Consider the following 15,635-nt stretch of genomic DNA (forward strand, 5'->3'; position numbering starts at 1 on the left):
CCTGAGGCGGCTGAGCACTTGCCGTACATGGGAATGGTGGGACTCGAGGTCAGCAGAATACACAAGGATGTCATCCAGGTAAACCACAACACAGCGGTACAATAAGTCCCTGAAGATATCGTTGACAAACTCTTGGAAAACGGCTGGCGCATTACAGAGTCCGAAAGGCATAACTAAATATTCAAAATGCCCATCACGGGTGTTAAAGGCGGTCTTCCACTCGTCGCCCCTCCTGATGCGGATAAGATTGTAGGCCCCACGAAGATCCAACTTGGTAAAGACTCTCGCACCCCGTAGGCGATCAAACAGCTCAGTGATCAACGGCAGAGGATAGCGATTCTTAACGGTGACTTTGTTAAGACCGCGATAGTCAATACAGGGGCGGAGAGAGCCATCTTTCTTGGTGACAAAAAAGAAGCCGGCGCCTGCCGGAGAGGTGGATTTGCGAATGAAGCCTCTTTGTAGATTCTCCTGGACATACTCGGACATGGCGGCTGTTTCAGGTACCGAGAGCGGGTACACCCGACCCCGAGGAGGAGAAGATCCAGGCAGCAGGTCGATGGGGCAATCGTAGGGACGATGTGGAGGAAGGGTCTCAGCTTGTTTCTTGGAGAACACATCCGCAAAGTCCTGGTATGGAGCGGGAAGCCCCCCCAAAGGCTTAGGAGACAAGGTAGAAGTCCCAACAGGGAGCGGATGTAGAACCTTCATACAGTGCGATGAACAATCCGGACCCCAGCGGAGAATCTCCCCAGAAGACCAGTCCAGAACAGGGGCATGATGTTGCAACCAGGGGAGGCCCAGTAGGAGAGTGGAAGTGCACTGGGGCAGCACAAAAAAGGACAGTCTTTCTCTATGTAATGCTCCAACTTGCAGGAGCAGGGGTTCTGTGCGAAACCGGATGGGCACGGAGAGAATTTGGCCACTGACCAAGGCAATGGACAATGGCTTCCTGAGACGAACCACCGGGAAGTGATGCTGGGCGACCAGGGCAGCATCCATAAAGTTCGCTGTAGAGCCCGAATCCAGGAAGGCGGAAACTTGGATCTGGGTGCCAGTGCCAACGCTGAGGAGTACGGGGAGAGTCAAGCGTGGAGAAGCTTTATTCTCACCTAGGGACGCTTCTCCTGAGAAGCCTAGGTGCTGGCGTTTCCCGGACGTTGGGGGCGGACAGGACAAGCCCCGATGAAGTGCCCTGGGCTGGCACAATACATGCACAGGTTCTTCTGACGTCGCCTGGAACGCTCTTGTAGAGAAAGCCGGACTCGGTCCACCTGCATAGGTTCATCAGCAGAAGATTCAGCCGGGGGCTGAAGCGGCTTTTGGAATACAGGTGCCAGGCGAGGAAGACGTCTAACACGGCCTTGGGGGTACTCAGAGCGTAGTTCCTCAGCACGCTCCTTAAACCGCACATCAATTCGAGTGGCCAGGGTGATTAGACCACTCAGAGTTGACGGCAGGTCCCGTGCTGCCAGCACGTCCTTGACCTGCGCAGAAAGTCCTTTCTTGAAGGTAGCAATGAGGGCCGCATCGTTCCAGGCAAGTTCAGAAGCCAGGGTGCGGAACTGAACTGCGTACTCTCCCACAGATGAGTTACCCTGGCGCAGGTTCAATAATGCAGACTCCGCAGAGGAAGCTCGGGCCGGTTCCTCGAAGACTGACCGGAACTCTGCCAGAAATTCCGAGAGGGTAGCGACAACCGGGTCATCCCTGTCCCAAAGAGGAGTAGCCCAGGCCAGGGCCTTCCCGGAAAGGAGGCTGAGGACAAATGCCACCTTGGACCGCTCTGTGGAAAACTGCGACGGCATAAGTTCTATGTGCAGGGAGCACTGGGTGATGAAGCCCCTGCACATCTTGGGATCCCCGTCATACTTGCCGGGCAGAGAGAGACGTAGCCTGGGTTCAGCAGCAGGAAGATAAGCCGGGGTAGCAGGAGTCGCAGCGGCCACCTCAGGAGACTGTTGCTGATGCTGGGTTGCTAGCAGCTGTTGCAGCATGGCGGTGACTTGCTCCAGTTGATTCCGTTGTGCAGCAATCTGCCGGGACTGGTGGATCACGATGTTGGCGAGATCAGGCTGACTGGGAGAAGAAGCCTCGGCGGGATCCATGGCCGGATCTTACTGTTAGGATCAGTGGATCCTCTGGACCACCGCGGGAGATGTAACTAACCAACACCCGGAACCGGAGCCTAGCGGCACCTGGTATTCACCAGAGCCCGCCGCAAAGTGGGTTGGACTTGCTGCGGCAGGATACCACTAGGTCGTTCCCAGGTGTGACTAGCCCACGGTGGCAGCCGAGGTCGAGGTACCTTAGCGGATGACAATCTCGTAGACAGGTCCAGGCACAGGGTCAGGGCAGGCGGCAGAGATGCAACGTCAGGTCCAAGTCCGGGGTCAGCAACAGGAGGTCCAGGCAGGTGGGAACGGGAACACAGGCACACGGAACACAGCAACACGGAGGAACTCGGGTAACACAGGAGCGGGAACACACAGGAATACACGGGAACACAGGAACGCAGGAATACACAGGAACGCAGGAATAATCGCTAGTAAGCTTTCTCTAAGGCTATGAGGCACAAAGATCCGGCAAGGGTAACAGGAAGAGGCAGGCTTATAAAGATTTTGGCAATATGGCCAGCGCCAATTAATGGCGCGCTGGCCCTTTAAATTTGGAGAAGGTGCCGCGCGCGCGCCCTAGCAGTCGGGGACGCGCGCGCACAGCGGAGGGGAGCGAGCCAGGAGCCGGGAAGGGTAATATGCGCTGGCGGCGCGCTGGCGGGGGCAGGGCGGCACGGGTGAGCCCGCGACCCGCGATGTGGGTCGCGGGACCACCCGTGACACATATTTTGAAGAAACTAGCAAGCTAGTTGAAAAATACAGCTACTCATAGACAATAGGGAAATGCCTAATATTTTATAATATTATCTAATATGAATGGAGACCTCCAATTTGTACTTTGATGGTAGATATCAAAAGAAAGAAGTATCAAACATCTATAATTGCACTACATCTAACATTCCACTTTTCCTACTAAAGAAAAACTTGAACAATCAGTGAGGCGTGCATGCTGTTATAATTGTGAGAGCCTTCAAACGACAACTTTTTGTTATCCACCATCCATAGGACCCGTAGTGGAATATAATATAGGCCTTCTGGTGGAAGCCCGCGGCCCAAGCCTTCTAGGAGGCCTTATCATATGTAGGAAGTGAATTCCAAACTTGTAGGGGCTATAATATTCCTATAGCCCAGGTCCTAAGCCAGTCTTAATTTTCCCCTGTGTAAGAAAGAAGAGAACATGCAAACCAGTTGCCTGCTAGAACTCCAACAATCACCGGAACTGGGGTCCCATTCCTCCAAAAGAATGGAGAAGCATATTAAATGTGACTTTGCATTCTCTAGCTCTTCTTTGCTATTCATGTAAGGGATGTTCTCATGACTAGTGGAGTCCCATTGGCTGGACTTTTATAATCTCCAAGTTATCCCATCAATACGAGAGAATCTTAGTTGAGTGAACAATTTATTTCAATCAATAATTTTGTATCTATTTCCCCATGAAGATCCGTGGAGAGAGACTCTTATAAAAATTCTCTGTTACGGCACTAAGTCAACTTATCAGAAGTGATGTTTTTAATTCAATCATTTCAGTAGCAACAGCTAATCTTTAATGACCGGATTGGGAATGTTTATCTTTTTGGCCAGCTGGCAAACTCAGCAGGGCATAACAGCAGTCATAGCAATATTTTGCATGGTCGATATACAGTTGTGCTACAGAAAATACCATAGTGTTGGATTCATTAAGATTAACACTTTAATACTCAACCAAATTCCCGATTTTGTTTATATTTTAAGCTTAGTGTACAATTTTCTTATGAACAGTATTAGATGTGAAACATGTCAAACAGAATGTATGATAAGTACATATTTCTGATTGATGTCACTTCTTACAGTCCTCTTACAGTCCTCTTACCCTTGGAGAGAGGTACAAGGTAAACATACAGACTCATTGTTGGGTTTAACTAACTGGGTCATTGTATCCACCATCACCACCTTTGCGAAAATTTTTATTGTGAAACTCCCAGACCAAATTTTGAAATAAGGCCCCATTAAAAAGAATTATTTTGTTTTGCACTAGGTTAAAGTACACTTCCACTTGCAGGAAGGGTCGGCGTTAGGGGGTGGAAAACTGAGCATTTGCCCAGGGCACCCTGTCCTAAATGAGCCCCCTGCATGTGAATTTTATAGGAGATAGACATGATAGGCAGATTTTTGATAGAAGGTAATTATGAAAGATTATATAAATTTATAGATAGATGATAGATAGATTTAAAGATGAATAAATATAAAGTACATAATTCATAGATAGCTAGATGATAGATAAGATTATAGAAGATAAATAAATGGATATATATGAGAGATAGATAGATCTACTATCAGCTATATGTCTATCTATCTATCTATCTATCTATCTATCTATCTATCTATCTATCTATCTATCTATCTATCTATCTATCTAAACAAGGCAGAGTCCTGAGCAGCACAGCTGAAGCAGTGAGTGCAGTAGCCGGTGATTCCTTGGCGGAGAATCCCAAATATATCAAAGTGAAGAGGCAGCACTCCAAGTAGTGTTGAAAGGGGGTGAACCTTTATTCCATGAACCGCAACGTTTCGGTGTGAGTTTACACCTTTACATGCTTGAGAAAGGTGTAAACTCACACCAAAACGTCGCGGTTCATGGAATAAAGGTTCACCCCCTTTCAACACTACTTGGAGTGCTGCCTCTTCATTTTGATCTATCTATCTATCTATCTATCTATCTATCTATCTTTCATGTTTCTCCTATAAAATTCTCCTACAGTCCCATATTACAGATTGCCTTACCATACTACTGCTTGTAAACTACAATTTTAGTTTTGGCAAGTGCCCCACGTTGTCTAAAACCGGCCATGATTGCAGAATCATAGACATGATGACACCAACATATAGCGATACTTAACACCTAGGTGTGACAATACCTTCAAAATGTACACATTAGGGGGAATCAATACTCATCCAATATCTACTAGGATGCCTCAGTCTCTTAGTAGACATGAGCGTCATCTCTGCCAGGTCTGACCAGGATGAGTTTTATGCTATAGTCTCCACTAGTGGGATAGGGGAGATTTGTATACAGGAGAAGGAAGGAGATTAAGGATAATCTAATCTACTTTCAGGAATTTTGCAAACAGTACATATAAAACACCAATGTGTGCAGTGTAGGATGACATCGGAGTACGGAAAAAAAATTATGGAAAAAAAAATCATCATGTCCAAGTACAGGGTTCTTACAATTACACCCACAGTGCATCACAATAAGCAAGTGCTGCAGGGAATAATGGTAGATAACAGCACAGGTGTCACGGGTGGTCCCACGACCCATATCGCGGGTCGTGGGCTCACCTGTGCTCCTCTGCCCCCGTGTCTCATCTGTCCCGGCTCCTGGCTCGCTCTCATCCGCTGTGGGCGTGCATCCCCGACTGCTTGGGCGCGTGCGGCAACTTCTCCAAATTTAAAGGGCCAGCGCACCATTATTTGCCACTGTCTCCTGCGTTCCTGTGTCTCCAGCGTTGCTGAGTCCCTCTGTGATCCTGTGTTAGCTGAGCTCCTCCGTGTTCCTGTGTACCAGTGTTCCTCCGTGCTGCTGTCCTGTGTGCCGTGTTCCCATACCCATCTGCTTGGACCTCCTGTTGCTGACCCTGGATAGGACTCTGACATTGCATCTCTGCCGCCTGCCCTGACCCTGTGCCTGGACTTTGACCTCGAGATTGTCTGCCATCTCTGTACCTCGACCTTGGCCGCCACTGCAGACAAGTCATGCCTGAGGAACGACCTGGTGGTACCACGGCGCAGCTTGTCTAACCCGCTTTGCTGCGGGCTCTGGTGAAAACCGGGTACCACTTAGACTCCGGTCCCAGGTAGTGGCTTGTGTCATCTTCTGCAGTGGTCCAGAGGATCCACACCCGCAAGCCTGACAACAGGTAACCATGAAGCTCTATCGAATAATAACGTATGGGTCTGAACTGCATTTTTCAAAACTCCTCGGCCTGCTACCCCATACCCATGTGTTTTTATGTAACATTTAAAGCAATGTTAAATCCTTTTTGTTCTTGTTTGTCATAGTATTTTTCCATTAAATTCTAAAAATTATTAGGGAGAGGATGCAATAAAGTCAGGAAGGAAATGTTTGGCAGCACCTCGGTGCAGCTCAATGACATTAGTTACTCTGCAAGTCTGAAGAACTATGGAAAGACATTGAGTAGACAGTTAGAAGGATACTTTGCAGGGTGCCTCATAGCTTTACAAACACATTTTCTCAATATGTTGATGAACAGACTCCAAAACCCACAATAAATACCATGTTCTGCTGTGATTACTGTTTATCAAGGCCCAGCAAGTAGGTGAAGTTTGACTGAACAACAAAATACATCTACACTGCAGGTAACTGCAATTTCCCATCTCCCGTGAACTCATTTACAGTGTCATTTTAGATTTATATTCTGTCTAATGTTGAACATTTTATCTCCTTTTTCATAAACTGTGATATATTCAGATGGCATAACATAACAAAATATTTTTTTATGTGAATATATTACAGTTAATGAAGGGAATACACAAGGCGTGAGTGGGATGATTCATGATTGGTTCATTTCCCATATCTAATCCAAAATGTATTCTATGCTTCTATGTCAAAGGGGTTCTGACTATAATATTATTTATCTCATATCAACAGTATAGGTGAAAAATATATGATCGCTGAGGTCTTGGATGTCAGCAGTACAGGGGATTGCAAGTTCCCCTTATCTTCTTTGGATTTTCCGTTTATGGGCATGATGTTAGCCAACCATACCTCTCATAGAAGTCATTGGAGCATAGGACAGACTTCCATCTAGTGCTCCATTGACTTGTACAGTAGTTCCAAATTGGCACACTGTGCAACTGAAAGACACAAGTCGGGATCAGAGGAATTTTTATCCCCAGTTCTGCTAATTGTGAGGGGGAACAAAAGCTGAGATCCTATGAACATATATTTATCCTCTGAATATTATTAATGACACACAACTAGAGATGAGTGAGCACTAAAATGCTCGGGTGCTCGTTATGCGAGACAAACTTTTCCCGATGCTCGAGTGCTCGTCTCGAATAACGAACCCCATTGAAGTCAATGGGAGACTCGAGCATTTTTCACGGGGACCAAGGGTCTACACAGGGAAGCTTGTGGAAACCTCAGAAAATGATGGAAACACCACGGAAATGGATAGGAAACAGCAGAGGCAGCATGCATGGATGCCTCTGAGGCTGCTTAATCGCACCATTATGCCAAAATTATGGGCAACAGCATGGCGATGACAGAGTGACCGAATGAGGCTAGATAGCATCTAAAACATCCAATAATTGACCCTGACACTATAGAAGACTATAGAAGACGACATGAAGAGGTAGCGGCAGCAGCGGCAGGCTAGAGACTGGCATGGCGACATACCCCAAATGGACTAAGGTTTCAAACCAATTTAAAAAATTCCTTTTGGCAAGGATAATGTGTAGCACTGTATGTATCAGTATTTTGCCTGGTTAAAGCGGCAGAGAGGAACCAAAGGAGGTGAGAAAGAAGTGCTGAAATGATTTCCTATGTAAACAAAAGGTTGACGGTATATTTAGTCGATAACACAGCATGGTGGCGACAGCTCGTTTTGATATGGGGAGCTGACATGTGGAGGCAGCCATGGAGATGACTTCCATGATGAAGAGCGACAGTATGGGGCATCCATATTGCGCTGCTATGATTGAAACTTCAGGTCTCCAGCATGGCGGCGACAGATGGGCCGAGTTCCATTATGTATCTGTTGAAACACCTGAAAATTCTGCCTGACACAGCTCGTTTGATAAGGGGATGATGTGCTGTATTTCCTCTCGCGCTCCAGCGTCTGGGGTATAGAGAGTTGAAAGTTGCGCATGGAGACATTGTTGGACACTGTGGAGGATCGTGGAAGCGAAATGGACAGGAAACAGCAGGAGCAGTATGCATGGATGCCTCTGAGGCTGCCTAATCTTGGGATGGAGTTGGCGGTCCGCTGCCAGACGAGCTTTCGCCTGTACAAGCCCCTGTCTCTCGGCTCCTCCCCACCCAAACTGGGCCTGGGGGCCAGAAGCGTTTACTTTGAAAAAATTATAATTTTCAAAGCAGGTGGGGTCGTTTGAATATTTCATCTAGGAATAATGGAATAGCATAGCGGTTCTATTTTTATTTGTTTTTTCGGAAATGGTTCCATGGTTAAGAGCGACAGTATGGGGCACCGATATTGCGCTGCTATGATTGCAACTTCAGGTCTCCAGCATGGAGGCAACAGATGGGCCGAGTTCCATGATGTATCCGGTGAAACACCTGAAAATTCTGCCTGACACAGCTCGTTTGATAAGTGGATGATGTGCTGTATTTCCTCTCGCACTCCAGCGTCTGGGGTATAGACAGTTGAAAGTTGCACATGGAGACATTGGTGGATGCTGTGGAGGATCATGGAGGCGAAATGGACAGGAAACAGCAGGGGCAGTATGCATGGATGCCTCTGAGGCTGCCTAATCTTGGGATGGAGCTGGTGGTCCACTGCCAGGCGAGCTTTCGCCTGTCCAAGCCCCTGTCTCTCGGCTCCTCCCCACCCAAAATGGGCCTGGGGACCAGAAGCGTTTACTTTGAAAAAATTATAATTTTCAAAGCAGGCGGGGGCTACAAACAGCACTTCTAAGAACCTTTTGTATAAGATCAAGTGTATTACTGTTCTTATAAGTAATTGGCTTGGTTATGGGGGGTGAGGGGAATGTAAACAGATGCGCAAGAAACACTGAAATAATATCGGTAAATGATAAAAGTTTGGCAGTATATTTTGTGGATAACACAGCAGGGTGGCGACAAAGTTAACAAGTTTGATGTGGAAGCCATGAAAACAACCCAAAATTCTGACACAGCTCGTTTGCTAAGGGGACGATGTATGGAGGCAGCTATATGGACGACTTTGGGAGGCAGCTATGGAGATGATGTGTGGAGGTAGCAATGGAGACAACGTGTGGAGGCAGCTATAAAGACGATGTGTGGAGGCTGCTATAGAGACAATTAAATTTGGATAGTGCCTGTATGTGGCAGTCCAAAAAAGTTTTCAAACCAGAGAAGCAGGTAGGTGGTCCTCCAGAGAAATTAAATACATAGAGTACTATAGCTAGAGCCAGTTGGCCCTGGCAAAATATAGCCAGTTTCCTCTGCTTTAGTGTACAAAGAGGAGGAGAAGGAGGACAATGAGGAGTGCATACATTATTCAGGTTGAGCTTCTTTCACCTGGTGGAGAATGGAAATCCTGAGAAATCCAGGCTTTATTCATCTTGATAAGCGTCAGCCTGTCAGTCAACAGGCATGTACGCTTATCGGTGATGATGCCAACAGCTGCACTGAAAACCCGCTCAGACAACACGCTAGCGGCAGGACAGGCAAGAACCTCCTAGGCGTACAGCGCCAGTTCGTGCCACATGTCCAGCTTTGAAACCCAGTAGTTGTAGGGAGCTGTGTGATCATTTAGGACGATGGTATGGTCAGCTACGTACTCCCTCACCATCTTTCTGTAAAGATCAGCCCTACTCTGCCGAGACTGGGGACAGATGACAGTGTCTTGCTGGGGTGACATAAAACTGGCAAAGCCCAGCATACCCCTGCCAGTGCTGGACAAGCTGCCTGCTCGCCTACTCTCCCTTGCTACTTGTCAGAAGGGAAATACTGTTTCAGCTTGTGCACCAGGGCCTGCTGGTATTCATGCATTCTCACACTCCTTTCCTCTCCAGGGATAAGAGTGTAATGATTATGCTTGTACCGTGGGTCCAGGAGAGTGAATACCCAGTAATCGGTGCTGGAATAAATTCTTTGAACACGACAGTCACGGGATAGGCAGCCTAGCATGAAATTCACTCCCCTCACTGGCCTGACTGTCCATTTCCTCCTTCTCCAACTCCTCCAACTCCTCTTCTTCTGCCCATACACGCTGAACAGTGAAGGACTGAGCAATGCTACCCTCTTCTGTCTCGCCAACATTCTCCTCCTCTTCCTCCTCATCCTCCTCCACCTCCTCTGATATGCGCTGAGAAACAGACCTGAGGGTGCTTTGGCTATCAACAAGGGAATCTTCTTCCCCCGTCTCTTGTGATGAGCGCAAAGCTTCTGACTTCATGCTGACCAGAGAGTTTTTCAACAGGCCAAGCAGCGGGATGGTGAGGCTGATGATGGCGGCATCGCCACTGACCATCTGTGTTGACTCCTCAAAGTTACTTAGCACCTGACAGATATCAGACATCCACGTCCACTCCTCATTGTAGACTTGAGGAAGCTGACAGACCTGACTACCAGTTCTGGTGGAAGTTGACATCTGGCAGTCTACAATCGCTCTGCGCTGCTGGTAAACTCTGGATAACATGGTTAATGTTGAATTCCACCTCGTGGGCACGTCGCACAACAGTCGGTGAGCGGGCAGTTGGAGGCGGCGCTGCGCTGCCCTGAGAGTGGCAGCATCTGTGCTGGACTTCCTGAAATGCGCACAGATGCGGCGCACCTTCATGAGCAAATGAGACAGATTGAGGTATGTCTTGAGGAACCGCTGAACTATGAGATTTAACACATGGGCCAGGCATGGCACATGTGTCAGTCTGCCGAGTCGCAGAGCCGCCACCAGGTTACGGCCGTTGTCACACACAACCATGCCTGGCTTCAGGTTCAGCGGTGCCAGCCACAGAACAGTCTGCGCCGTGATGCCCTGTAATAGCTATTGTGCGGTCTGCCTTTTTTCACCTAGGCTCAGCAGTTTGAGCATCGCCAGCTGTCGCTTTGCAACGGCACTGCTGCTGTGCCTAGAGCTACCAAATGATGGCGCCATGCCCACGGATGGTAATTCGGAGGAGGGGGTGGAGGAGGGGTGGGAGGAGGAGGAAGCATAATAGGCCTGAGAGACCTGGACTGAGGTAGGCCCCGCAATCCTCGTTGTGGGCAGTATATGACCAGCCCCAGGGTCAGACTCTGTCCCAGCCTCCACCAAGTTAACCCAATGTGCCGTCAGCGATATATAGTGGCCCTGCCCGGCAGCACTCGTCCACGTGTCCGTGGTCAGAAACGGCGTTGGTCAGGGCACGGATGATGTTGTCTGACACGTGCTGGTGCAGGGCTGGGACATCACATCTGGAAATGTAGTGGCGGCTGGGGACCGAATACCGAGGGGCGCCCGCCGCCATGAGGTTTCGAAAGGCCTCGGTCCCTACCAGCCTATAGGGCAGCATCTCCAGGATGAGTAATTTGGAGATGTGGACGTTGAGGGCTTGGGCGTGTGGGTGAGTTGCATTGTATTTCCTCTTGCGCTCCAGCGTCTGGGGTATAGAGAGCTGGACACTGCGCATGGAGACATTGGTGGATGCTGTGGAGGATCGTGGAGGCGAAGGTGTGGTTTTCGCACGGGAGGTGTTTGTGCTGAGGTCCTGGGCAGGGGGCTGACTAGCAGAGGCAGCAGATGACACAGGGGAAGGAGCAGTGGTGTGCCCGGCCGGAGGTGAACGGCCTTGGTTCCATTGAGTGGGGTGTTTAGCATTCATATGCCTGCGCATACTGGTGGTGGTTAAGCTGGTAGTGGTGGAACCCCTGCTTATCCTGGTGTGGCACAGGTTGCACACCACAGTCCGTCGGTCATCTGATGTTTATTTAAAGAACCTCCAGACTTCCGAAAATCTAGCCCTTGCCACGGAAGCTTGACTACGTGAAATATTTGGCGCTGATGCAACAGCTCTGGCCCTGCCTCTCCGTCTAGCCCCACCATTGCCTCTTCCAACCTGTTCTTGTCGAGGAATCGCCTCCGTCACAGAAGCACTGTGTTCACCCGGCCTATCAACCCAGCTTGGGTCTGTCACCTCATCATCCTCCGATCCCTCAGTCTGCTCCCCCCCTCGGACTTCCTGCCCTGACCACGGTCTGAAAACCGTGTCTCCTCATCGTCCGACACCTCTTTACACACTTCTTCCACTACCTCAACAATGTTATCTTCACCCTCACAGACTGCGACTGGTGGAAAACCTGGGCATCGGGAAAGAGCTCAGCAGCAACTGGACAAGTGGTTTGTGACTCTGTAAAGGGTCCAGAAAACAGTTCCTCAGAGTATGCCGGTTCAAATGCCAAATTTTCCTGGGAGGGGGCAGACTGGGGGGAAGGAGGCTGAGGTGGAGGAGCTGGAGGCGTGCTGATTTCGGTGACATGGGTGGACTGCATGGAAGACTGACTGGTGGACAAATGGCTAGAAGCCATTTTTTAACAAAACAATCAGAGGAAATCACACAGCAACCACAGAAGATGATGATGATTGCTATGGCTAGTTTCTAACCTACACTGACAGCACACAACTGGATTTTGTGGTGTGCCTGTCACTTTAAGTTTTGAAGAAAAAAAAAATCGGCAGACTGTGCCTAATTTAATCAAACCCCTAATAAATTGTCCCACTTAGGTGTTTGAGATGGATATGTGTGTCACTAAGAGCTAAATAGAACGTTCGCAAGTCTCCCTGCAAATTCGTCACAATATGGTACTAGCTGCACTACCAGTGCCAGCAAGGCCAGCCACAAGCAAATAAAAAAATATATATATAAATATAACGCTATTGTAGCCCTAAGAAAGCCGGTTGGGTTCTTGTATAGCTAGTTTCTAACCTACACTTACAGCACACAACTGGATTTTGTGGTGTGCCTGTCACTTTAAATTTTGAGAAAAAAAAAAAGAACGGCAGACTGTGCCTAATTCAATCAAACCCCTAATAAATTGTCCCACTTAGGTGTTTGAGATGGATATGTGTGTCACTAAGAGCTAAATAGAACGTTCGCAAGTCTCCCTGCAAATTCGTCACAATATGGTACTAGCTGCACTAGTAGTGCCAGCAGGGCCAGCCACAAGCAAATAAAAAAAAATATATATATAACGCTATTGTAGCCCTAAGAAAGCCGGTTGGGTTCTTGTTTGGCTAGTTTCTAACCTACACTGACTGCACACAACTGGATTTTGTGGTGTGCCTGTCACTTTAAGTTTTGAAAAAAAATCGGCAGACTGTGCCTAATTCAATCAAACCCCTAAGACTCACTCCTGCCTAACAGTAAGCTAATATAACACCTTAATGCTATCCCTGCAGCAGCAGCAGCTCTCTCCCTAACAGCATCCAGACAGAGAATGATGCGAGCAGCGCGGGCAGGGGCTAGTCTATTCCAGGGTCACCTGATCAGGCCAGCCATCCACTGCTATTGACGTGTAAGTGTACCACGTCATGCTGGGTGGAGTGCAGAGTCTCCTGGCTTGTGATTGGCTCTGTTTCTGGCCGCCAAAAATCAAAACGGCGGGAGATGCCATTTTCTCGAGCTGGCGAAATATTCGTCAGAGCAACGAGCAGTTTCGAGTACACTAATGCTCGAACGAGCATCAAGCTCGGACGAGTGTGTTCGCTCATCTCTACACACAACCCTTTCAAAGAACCAGTAAGGTTGTCGACCATTAAAAAACCAGTACAAAATGCTAAATGACATGAAGTTATCTGATCATCAATGTTCCCTTCATCAATTTGGTGTTTGTTTTCTTTAAAATCCTCACAATCATTAAAAAGAAATGAAACTCAGAAGTTTATATGTATATTAAATATTTCTAGCCAAGGGACCGTCTGTGTACTGTATGCAAATAAAAGTTCCCCTCCTTCCCATTGACTACTGTGAACTAATTTACTTTTAAACTTTTGGGGACCATATCTAATTTGAGGGACTAAAGTTTTGTATATTTGGGGCTGTAATCCCAATGTGTTTATTATTTTGATTAAGCCGTGTATTTTAAGGGTTTGTCTATGGTATTTTATTTAGGGAGGGGGTTTTAAAAACAGAAAAGGTAGTAATTAGAGATGAGCGAGCACTAAAATGCTCGGGTACTCATTATTCGAGACGAACTTTTCCTCTCGAATAACGAGCCCCATTGAAGTCAATGGGAGACTCGAGCATTTTTCAAGGGGACCAAGGCTCTGCACAGGGAAGCTTGGCCAAACACCTGGGAACCTCAGAAAAGGATGGAAACACCACGGAAATGGACAGGAAACAGCAGGGGCAGCATGCATGGATGCCTCTGAGGCTGCTTAATCGCACCATTATGCCAAAATTATGGGCAACAGCATGGCCATGACAGAGTGACAGAATGAAGCTAGATAGCATCTAAAACATCCAATAATTGACCCTGACACTATAGGGGACTTCATGCAGGGGCAGCGGCAGCAGCGGCAGGCTAGAGAGTGGCATGGCGACATACCCTAAATGGACTCAGGCTTCAAACCAATGGGTGGCAGAGAGGAACCAAAGGAGGTGAGCAAGAAGCGCTCAAATAATATCGGTACATGATAAAAGTTTGCCAGTATATTTTGTGGATTACACAGCAGGGTGGCGACAAAGTTAACATGGAAGCCATGAAAACAACCCAAAATTCTGCCTGACACAGCTCGTTTGATAAGGGGACCATGTATGGAGGCAGTGAACTAGTAGTAGATTAAAGGTGCTGCAATTAAAACTATGTTAGTTGGATCTTGGCATGGAGCTGGCGCTCCGCTGCCAGGCGAGCTTTCGCCAATCCAAGCCCCTGTCTCTAGGCTACTCCCCAAACAGCACTTCTAAGAACCTTTTGTATAAGATCAAGTGTAATAGCGTTCTTATAAGTTTAGGATATGGCGGGTGAGGGGAATGGAAACAGATGCGCAAGAAGCGCTGAAATAATATTGGTAAATGATAAAAGTTTGCCAGTATATTTTGTGGATTACACAGCAGGGTGGCGACAAAGTTAACAAGTTTGTTGTGGAAGCCATGAAAACAACCCAAAATTATGCCTGACACAGCTCGTTTGATAAGGGGACCATGTATGCCTACAGTTCATGCCAGTCGCTGCTCTGGCTGCCAGTCTCCTTTCGAATACAGTTTAAAATAATAACCCTCATCCATAAAGCTCTGTATAATGCTGCACCCCCCTACCTCTCCTCTCTTATCTCAGTCTATTGCCCAACCCGTGCTCTTAGATCCGCCAGTGATCTTAGATCAACCTCTACCCTAGTGCGGACCTCCCACTCGCGTCTCCAAGACTTCTCTAGAGCTGCACCGATTCTATGGAATGCTCTGCCCCGGACTATCAGACTAGTACCTAACCTCCAAAGTTTCAAACGTGCTCTTAAAACCCATTTCTTTAGGCAAGCCTATAACACTCATTAACTGCATGAAGTTTTAACTCTTCTACTAACCCGTCCTGTGTCGTCCTCCCATCTGTTATCCAGCAACCAACAGGCACCAGACTTCTATGCAGTTCCATTCACCCTGGACCTGGTGACGGCTGAGTGGTTCAAGCGACAGCAATTCCATTTATTATATTTTGTTCTATTCCCTAAGAAGAATGGCTTGACCATTAAAAATTCTTTTACCTCGTGTTACCCCATCATCTTCATAAACCGTAAGCTCTGGCGAGCAGGGACCTCACTCCTGTTGTTCCATACAAATGTTGTGCTCTGTTACATTACATTTGTATTTGTTTCCTATGATTTG

This window comes from Engystomops pustulosus, chromosome 1 (genome assembly GCF_040894005.1).
Source record: "Engystomops pustulosus chromosome 1, aEngPut4.maternal, whole genome shotgun sequence".
NCBI classification, from domain to species: Eukaryota; Metazoa; Chordata; class Amphibia; order Anura; family Leptodactylidae; genus Engystomops; species Engystomops pustulosus.